This window comes from Physeter macrocephalus, chromosome 8, assembly GCF_002837175.3.
Source record: "Physeter macrocephalus isolate SW-GA chromosome 8, ASM283717v5, whole genome shotgun sequence".
Taxonomy (NCBI): Eukaryota; Metazoa; Chordata; class Mammalia; order Artiodactyla; family Physeteridae; genus Physeter; species Physeter macrocephalus.
The window spans coordinates 58,483,271-58,492,380 of NC_041221.1; the positions used below are offsets into that span (position 1 = coordinate 58,483,271).

The following is a 9,110-nucleotide window of genomic DNA, read 5'->3' on the forward strand; positions in this document are numbered from 1 at the left end:
TTTTATTGCAGAAGTTTGGAGATTATAATGATAGCATTTAATTTAAGTTTGAGTCTGTATTGGACAAATAAGCACTATGCTTTTCAAATGATTGGAAAATCAGTTTTACTTGCCTCCTTTTTGGGCAGTGGTTTGATTTTTTTTGTTTGTTTAAGTAAAAATCACTAAACTTTGCAATGGTAGCACTGAAATTACCTGAGGCGTCTTGTATGATTGTGCTTTGGCCAGGGTGGACATGGCTTAAATTATAAAAACTAAAGATTAAAGAGAAAGGAAGTATAAGTTCATGCTGCCTATTTAGAAGAGAACTTTCATTCTTCATAACTATATAACATTATAATGCCACTGATTCATAAGGGGTTTAAATTAATTCTGTGGGGTAGGACACCGGAATTATTAGTGTTCATTTTCATCTAAGATCTTTATATCTCTAACGTTCTTGGTCCTATTGAAACATTTCAGTATACAAAAATACTGCAATGTTAATACCCAAGAGAAAAGCCATCATAATGTGTATGCTGGTCATTACGATCAGTGTGGTACAATTTTTTAAAATAAACTACCATGCCCTTCATGCCATTATTTGTCTTTATTTCTATAATTTATACTTCAGATATATGATGTATTTAGAACAGGAGGGCATGCACTTGAGCTTGGCTGTGCTATTTTAATTAGAGACAGAGGCGTTTATATGCTGTAAGTGTAATGCAGCGAGACTGGTTCTACAGCCATGCATTGGAACCCTGTTTCTCTTCTAGGCTTTTGTATCTGAAGGTACAGTTTAAATCTGGAATAAGGGAACACATTTGAAAATGAAACGGAAAGTCAGTGCTCCTTGGCTTGAATAGAGTCGTAATTGGGATTTTCTTAGGCTTCACTGATACAGTTGTCTTAGATTTATTCATAACAATACAGCAGATTCTTAAATGCCGATTTTTAATTGTCTTGAATTTTGCTGCTGTTCTCATCATTAAGGACTTGAAAAAATGTTTTAGTCTCTCAAGTCAAGCATGTAAAGTTTATTGTATAAACTTCTAAATGTCATTCTTTCCTAAGTTCATTTTTTCTATTCATTTACTAAGCCATTTTTTCCATTTATACCTTTATTTCCTCAGAATCGAATACCATCTCTGATACTTTTAAATCCGTAAGCATTATCCAGTTTTCTCATTTCCAGCCTTATCTTTGGCTAACAGAATAAGTAAAACAGGATACTATTTATTTACAGGCTAAAAATGTTGAATATTTTTTTTCCTTCAAAATGTTACGATTAGTGCAGATCAGCCATGTTTATCTTTTGAAAATAAACAAAGGTTGCTTTATTTCTCAGCTTCAATGGAATATTATAATTATTTTTTCTCCAGTAGTCAAGGAGGCATTTATTTAATGTGAAAGACTTAAACAGAAAGATAGAAGAGTGAGTTCACTGTCTTAAGCTTCCATCTGCAGTTGCCATATAAATTGTTCATGAAATTGTGTAGTAAATTTGATTAATTTAAATCCATAAGCCATTTGGGTGGTCCCACTGAGTATCTGCTTATGTTAGTAACTTCAGTAACTATTAAGCGTATAGCAATAAATTGTGAGTGAGATGTTTTGAAATAATAGCTGTTGTGAGCCGAGCACCTGATGCAGAGTAGGTACTTAAGGAAAGCACTTCACAAGCTATCTCTGTTGGAAACTGACGCTGTTGGCTGCCATCTCAAACCAGCCTGATCCAAAATGTAAAGGGTCACGGGGTGGGTACCAGAACCTGGCGAACCCCACACGGGACCAAAAGTTCCATCTTTTGGGACTAAGAACTAAGAACAAGAACTAAGCTTGCCCTCTACGTGGGTCTTTTTAATTTGTCAATTTCTTTTCTTTATGGGTCTATTTTATTCTTTTCCTGTGGCTAGGCTTTCTCAGCACCTTCTAATACATCTAAAACGGCCAAGCCATCTTGCAGTTCATAAGTTTCTTGGGCCAGTGGTGGACACCTGACCCAAGCTGGACAAATCAGCTGTGGCCTGGGATTAGGGGGTGGGGCATGAGAAGGAGAGTTTCCCTTAGAGGGTGTTTGAGGGAAGAAAGGAAACCACAGGAGCTAATGTCAAGTCAGAGGTTTAATTCCACTTGGTCAGGGTCAGAATCAGCCATGACAAGTTCCGCTTGGTCACAGGTAGAAGCAACCAACAATTCTCCACGTGGTAGGCTCTGGTGAGTCTGAGGTGGGTGGAGTAGACTTCTAGGCAGAGTACAGAAGGGCGCTATGCTAGGGGTCTGGGGGCAGGAACATGGAAAAACCCAGCTGAGGATTCACTTCTATCCCAGGCCTCTGAATTGGTGGGCAGTTAATCTAGGATTGGATCATAGCTAAAGCCTTTCTAGGGATCATCAGTTCCTCCTACTTGGTCCTGACCCTAGGATGTCCCAATCCCATCATTCCTGTGGCAGAGATGGAGCTTCCAAAAGTGGCTTGTTTTATTAAAGGCAGTTCAACTTTCTTGGGTGAAAAGAGGCTTAGAAACACACAAGGTGTGTGTATGGTATTCCTTTGCTGTGGGTCCCATCAGCCTATCTGGAAATGATTTCTAAGTTTGAAATGGTCAGATGCATCAGATCTTATTTTTCTAGTGGTTTAAATTTTCAGTCACTCGAGGAAATGGCTTTCAGGACTTAACTAACTGCTGAGTTGCTGGACTTCTCTGTGAGCATATAGTGGGGAAGCTGACCCAGCGTATCAGTGAGGAAGGCAACACATTGGAGCCAGGGGTCATATTCTAGCTTGTCTACTCTCTGAATGACCTCAGGCAACTCACCAACCCATCTCTGGGCCTCAGTTTTCCTCATTTGTATGATAGACCTACTTAGATTTTATTAGAGAGTATTAGATTAACTAGTATGTACAGTCCTTAACTATTTGGCAGTACTTCCTCTCTGAATAACCATAGGAAGTGATAAAAATTCCAGAAGTAGGTACTTAATAAATGATAGCAATGTTCCCAAAGGTTGCGTGGTCTTGAGCTAGTCACTTAATCTCTCTGAGCCAGTTTTCTATCCATCGTGGGACAGAGTATCTGCTTCTCAGAAATACTGCAAGAATTGAATGACATATGAAATGCCCTGAGCCCAATGCATGGCAAGAGTAAGAACAATAAAGATCCCCTGTGATTACGTGAGAAGGGATGAGATGAAGGGTTTAAATAATAAGAACTTCACATCAGCTGTAAGGAATCCACACTCCGGTCCCCGTCAGGCGGGAGGTCCCACTGTCAGCCACGGCGTTCTCACCTTGGCACCTGTCTTGGCCAGCTCTCCCCATCCAGCCCGGCCTCAGGTCCAAACCCCCCTCCTGGTTCCAGAACCCTGGCACAGCATCCTTGCATATTCTGACTAGAAGCCTAATTCACTGCTGCTCAAGACTCACCAAGTTTCTCCTGCTGGGGTGGGCAGGGGCTCAGCTCTCCAGAGACCAGCCTTTTTCCATAAGGCTCCCCACTGGCTCTTAAAGAGTTTAAATACCAGTATGTTCAGGAAGTTGTTCTCTACCAGAATATCTGAAGACAGCTTGGAATTCTGTTTTTGCTTACCAAATTAATAATGATTTTATTGACATCTGCTGTCCTGTGTTTGAACAAAAATAGCTAAGGGAAAAGCGAAACCTGTAATCCTGGGAAAAAAGGCAGTTTTCTTAACATGTGGTGCTTTTTAATAGCTCCTATTCTAGAATCCATGGGAAGAAAATTTGACTTTTTAGGTACCCATGCTGACAGGTGATCCCATGATAAATTGCACAGTTATCTGAAGGATTAAAAACTGTAGGTGTCAATCATCTAAAAAAAAAGCAAAGATCTTCAGATACCAATATAGAATTTTCCCAAGAAAAATTACATGACAAAAAGAAAAGGGCAGAACAATTTTTATATGCTACCCTTTGAATAAAAGAGAAAACAATTATGTTTGCTTATATACGCCTGGATTATTTCTAAAAGTAGAGACAAACAATTAGTAACAAGGTAACATTGTTTGCTTTGGGTTCTGGGAACTGGGCAGCAGGGGGATAGGGGTGGGAGGGAGATTTTTATTTACATGCCTTTGTATATGTTTGAATTTGAATGATTGAATGTATTTTTTGTTTTAAAAATAAAAATAAGGATAAATTTTAAAATTGACAGAGGGACTAGCCAAAAAAAAAAAAAAAAGCTATACAAAGGAGGATAGAGCCATAGCTCTGTGCCAACGCCTCTGAGACCCAGAAGCAGGTTGTCCAAACGTATAAGGAACAATCTCGTGTGAACAGTGGACTCACAGTAGTGAGCAAATCCGTCTTCATTGTGTTATTCCTTATTGAAATCCAGCAGCATTATTAGGAAGTGTACTGTTACCAGAATGGGTAAAGTAGACTGTCGAGAAATGTATGACCAAACCATAGTCTTGTTTTCTGTGGTACAGGTTACTCTTTTGTCTTCCTCCCTGCCCTGTGAAACCTTCCACAATGCTCTGATCCCTGTGTCTGGTCGCTTCTCTGCACCCCTGTCACTTCTGTGATGACATTTAGCAACTAAGTACGCATGGATCCTGGGCTGAGATGGATTTCTTTTTCCTACCACTTAGATTTCAAGTGTGTATTCTGCTCTAGGTATGGTACTATAACTGGCCATTACGTACATTATTTTATCTACAGAACTCACTTACAAAACCATTTTAACAAACGAGGAAACTGAGGCTTCCAGACATTCCATGATGGTCGCAACAGCCGGAAAGAGGCAGAGTTGGTATTTGAACCCAGGTCAGCTGACCCCACAGCTCGGGTTACTCCTGTTTGAGAACAGAGGCGCAAGTGCTTGAGTCGAGGAGGAGGTGGCGGTGATATTCCCCCCGAGGACCAGCCCTGTGCCCTGTCCTCACCGCCCCGGGACCCGGCCGTGATCGAGGCCTAGGCAGTAAGTGCAAGAGGACTGTGCTTGGAGAACAGAGGACCTCTGGGACTCACCAGGTTTGTGAATCACACTAAATTGCATCTTATGAAAGAAAGGAAATGCCAAAATTCTGCGTTCGCACCACCAGCACAAGCGGTGGGCCTTCTTGTGAGGGCTGTTTTCCACAAAGACAGACCTGTGTTCTGGTTCCAGGAGAACAGAGGTGTCGGCTGCAGGAGGACCGGCTCTGCTCAGCCGCGGGCCTGCTTCCGCGCAGCCCGCCCAGTTTGAATCAGCACCTGGGCAGCAGGACCCACGGTTGCACGTCACTCCCTACCCAGCCCTTTGTGATCAGCCATCGTTTTGACTGTCAGATCCGCATATGCCAGGTTGCTGCTGTGTGTTCTCCCTAAACACAACTGGCAGAGTTTGAAAGGCACAAGCTGAGCTCCAGGAATCAAGAGGAAAGCTGGCCTCCGAGTGGGTGGCCAAGGGGGTCTCACAGGTCAAGACCAGGAACTCATCATCATGGAAGCTGTTGGGAGTCTGAAGCCCTAAATAAGATGAAAAAGTCACCAGTTGCCATGCTGCTTCTTTCACTCCTTCCATACGAAAACTTGGAATGGAACCAGACCCCATGCCTTCTGACCAGCACATCCTCTCTCCTTTACTCTGTGGGAAACCAAATCATCATCAAAAGGTTGCTGTGAAAAAGGTAGTTACCCCAACATCAACACACCTTTGAGTCACTTACCTTCGAAAACTTGATGAAGCCATTGCTACTATAGAGATGTCCTGGATGCTTATTCATTTGTTTGAACAAATATTCACCGAAAGCCTATTTTCCAGGCATTGTTCTAGGTACTGGGAATACAGCAGTTAACAAAAACCAACCCAAATCCCTGCCCTCGTGAACTTACATTCTAGTGGGGGGAGACATAATAATCAAATGTATTAGTGAAATATAGGATATTTAGATGATTATAAGCGGCATGGAGAAAAGTAAAGTGGGGTTGGGAATGAGTGGTGAGAGGTGGGAGAATTTGTTATTTTAAATACGGGGCGGTCAGGACAGGCCTCCCAACCTGAAGTAAAGACCTGAAGGACTTGAGAGTGAGCCCTGTGGATACGCAGGGGAAGAACATTCCAGAGCATCAAGAGCGAATGCAAAGGCCCCGAGGCCAGAGCACAGCCAGCTGTTTGAAGCACAGCAGGAAGGCAGTATGGGATGGGAGTGAGGAGTCAGGGGTAGGGGTAGAGGTGGGGCAGGGCTGAGTAGGGGGAGAAGAAGCCCAGAGGTGGGACTCCAGGTCATAGAAGGCTACAGGCTTTTGGGAGGACTTTGGCTTTTACTCTGAGTGAGATGGGAACCACTGAAGGGTTTGAGGGGAAAAGAGCATGATCCGCCTCATGTTTTGACAGGGTAACTTAGCTGCTCGCTGGGGCCAGCAAAGGCAGAAGCAGAGAGGCCAGTTAGGAGGCTTTGTGATAATCCAGACACAGTGGGGGCCACAGTAAAATGGAGGCAGCGGAGGCTGAGGACAGTTGGGTTGAGTCCCCCTGACCAGGGTGCCACGTCCCCCGTACGGCGCTTAGCAAGCCCAGGGACAGTGCCTTCCTTGTTTCCTGTGCCCCCATATGGCTGATGACCACCCCTTCTGATTAGACAACTGCTTACTCTATAATTTCACCATCTGTCTTGCTCTGATTTCAGGACCGTTCATTCTCCTTAGCATGGCTCTTCTATTAAGCATTGATTTTGTAACTCAGCTCTCAGAGAACACTCTTATTTAAGTCCCTAGGGGCCCCTCCATCACTGTCCCCAGGTATAAGAGCCTGACTAGAGTTCTGACACAGAAAATTGACTTCCATGGTTCTGGGTGCATGCATCTGTATTACAGCAGTAGATTGGCTATCCTGGTCACAGCCTGAGAATCTTGTCTCTCTCTTGGTACCGTGGTGTCTGCCTGGTCACCATGGTGGCTCCCTCAGACCAGTGCTGGTGTCTCCAACATAGGGGTTGAGGAGCCAGCGCTTGCCTCTCCATCGACCCTGGGGACCTCCTAACTGCCTGGTCAGGATGCTGTCACGTGATATTTGCAAACTGAATTGACAAACTTTAACAGACTGTTCACAATTCTTTTGGATTCCTTCCCACTATGCAACTATGTGCAAACACTAGATGCATTGCTCTTCATGGTTGGGCCTGCACCGTGCTCCGTGCTCTGCCCGCTGGGTGCAGTACCACTGTCTGTCCTTGGTGAGCCTTTTTACTGAAGCTTCCTTTGGCTCCCATTTGCTCCTTTGTCTTTTGTTTTCGTTTTTTACCATGGTTTGTCTTTCAATAAATATCTGTAAATGAGTTGATAAAACTTTAAGGGATTCCTGTCTCAGTCTCTCCTACTTTCATTTATGGTATTTTTTGACCCTGGTTTTACATTATCATCACTTGAGGAACTTTAAAATATGTTAAGATGCCTGGACCCCACTCTAGACCAAATGAATCAGAATCTAGAGAGTGGGGCACAGGCTTCAACCTGTTTTAAAAGCTCTCCAGATGATTTTGATGCACAACTTGGCTTTCTTTCTTCCAGTCAACATAAACAGGGCCTGGCACCGGCAGGCTGTTGCAGCTTCTCATTCACCAAGGCACTCAAAGTTTCCCTCCACATGAGGTCTTACAGAGTCATAACCAGGGAAGGGATTGAAAGACGAAAACGTTCATTATATAAATTCAAATCTCTGTTCCAGTCCCAGAACACATGCTCTGTCCTGAACTTTGAATGAATACGTAATTTTATTTCATTGTATTTTGTATGTGTTAAAAGGAACGATCTGTTAAATATAAATGATTAAAATATACCACAAAGTGGTTTTCCTTCTTTAATGCATCAGGGCTTTAAAGAACCAAAAGTGGCTCCAGCCTCCCTGGGGCTGAAGGGCTTCGGCCTGGAGGAGAGAGTACGGGGCAGGGACTTCCCAAGACCAGGTCTTCCTTTTCTGGCCCTGAGACTCTGATCCCTTCATTCTCTCCTGAAAGGAAGATGTTATGATTCTATTATGAAGGTGGGGAAACTGAGGTTCAGAGAATGTAAAAAAGCTAATTATGTAAAAGTCCTTGTGTAGGGTTTTAAAGTTTTCTGGTTTTTTCAGATGCTACCCCACCCACATTGGACATCATACCAACTAGCCTTGGGTAAGCTGTTTCCTCCCCTGGGATGGCTGGCCTTCCAAGTCTTCTTTGTCTGGCTGAATCCTGCTCCTCCTCTGAGACTGGGTTCAGGCATTTCCTCCTGGAAGCTGTCCTGTCCCGCCTTCCCACCCTGACTTCCCGCATGGGAAGCTCCCTGTGCGAGGTACCCATGCTTTCCTCTGCTTTGCCATGTCTTGCACTTGGTATACTTCTCTTGCTTCTTCCTTCTCTAGTCAGTGAGCTTCTTTTCTCTATATTTTCCAATTTCTAGCGCAGTGCTTGGCATGTTTATAGGTTGATGGTGAGAAGGAAATAAGACTGGGTGACCCCAAAGTACTATAATCTCAGTGTTGTGTTCTATTTGCTATGCATTTATAATTTATTGACTGGAATCTCTTTGCTGTATTTTCCCTCCCTTCTATTTTAAATTGGTTGGCAAGCCCTCACGAAAGCAGAAAGAGAGGTTATCTCCCGCAGCTCTCTCTTTGATGAAAGCCTAAAATCTTCAGCATCCGTGGTAATGATGCAGTATTTTGTCAGGCTTTTATTAATGGGTGTTTAGGTTGTTTACAATTTTGGCGGGGGGGCTAGTCACAAATGATGCTGCAGTGAGCTTCTTTAGTCATTGCATTAGTTTCCTATTGTTGCTGTGACAAATGATCACAAACTTGGTGGCTTGAAACATAAATATATTACCTTACAGTTCTGGAGATCAGAAACCCAAAACAGATTTCATTGAGCTAAAATTAAGGTATCAGCAGGGCTGCATTTTTCTAGGGAGACTCTAGGGGAGAATCCTTTTTCTTGCCTTTTCCAGCTTCTAAAAGTTGCTTCGTTCCTTGGCTCCTGGCTCCCTTCCGTCTTCAAAACCAGCAAATGTTGACTGAGTCTTTCCCACACCAGCATCGAATCACTCCTACACTGTCTCTGCATCCACATTTAAATGACCTTTGGGATTTCATTGGGCCCGTCTGGTATCATCCAGGAGCATCTTTTTTTTTTTTTTTTTTTTTTTT

General features: G+C 43.3%; 1 protein-coding gene across 3 annotated transcripts in view; it reads left to right on the plus strand.

The window, feature by feature from the left end:
* Positions 1–9,110, plus strand: part of SNX18 (sorting nexin 18) — a 101,322-nt gene that overhangs the window by 26,970 nt on the left and 65,242 nt on the right. The window lies entirely within an intron of this gene.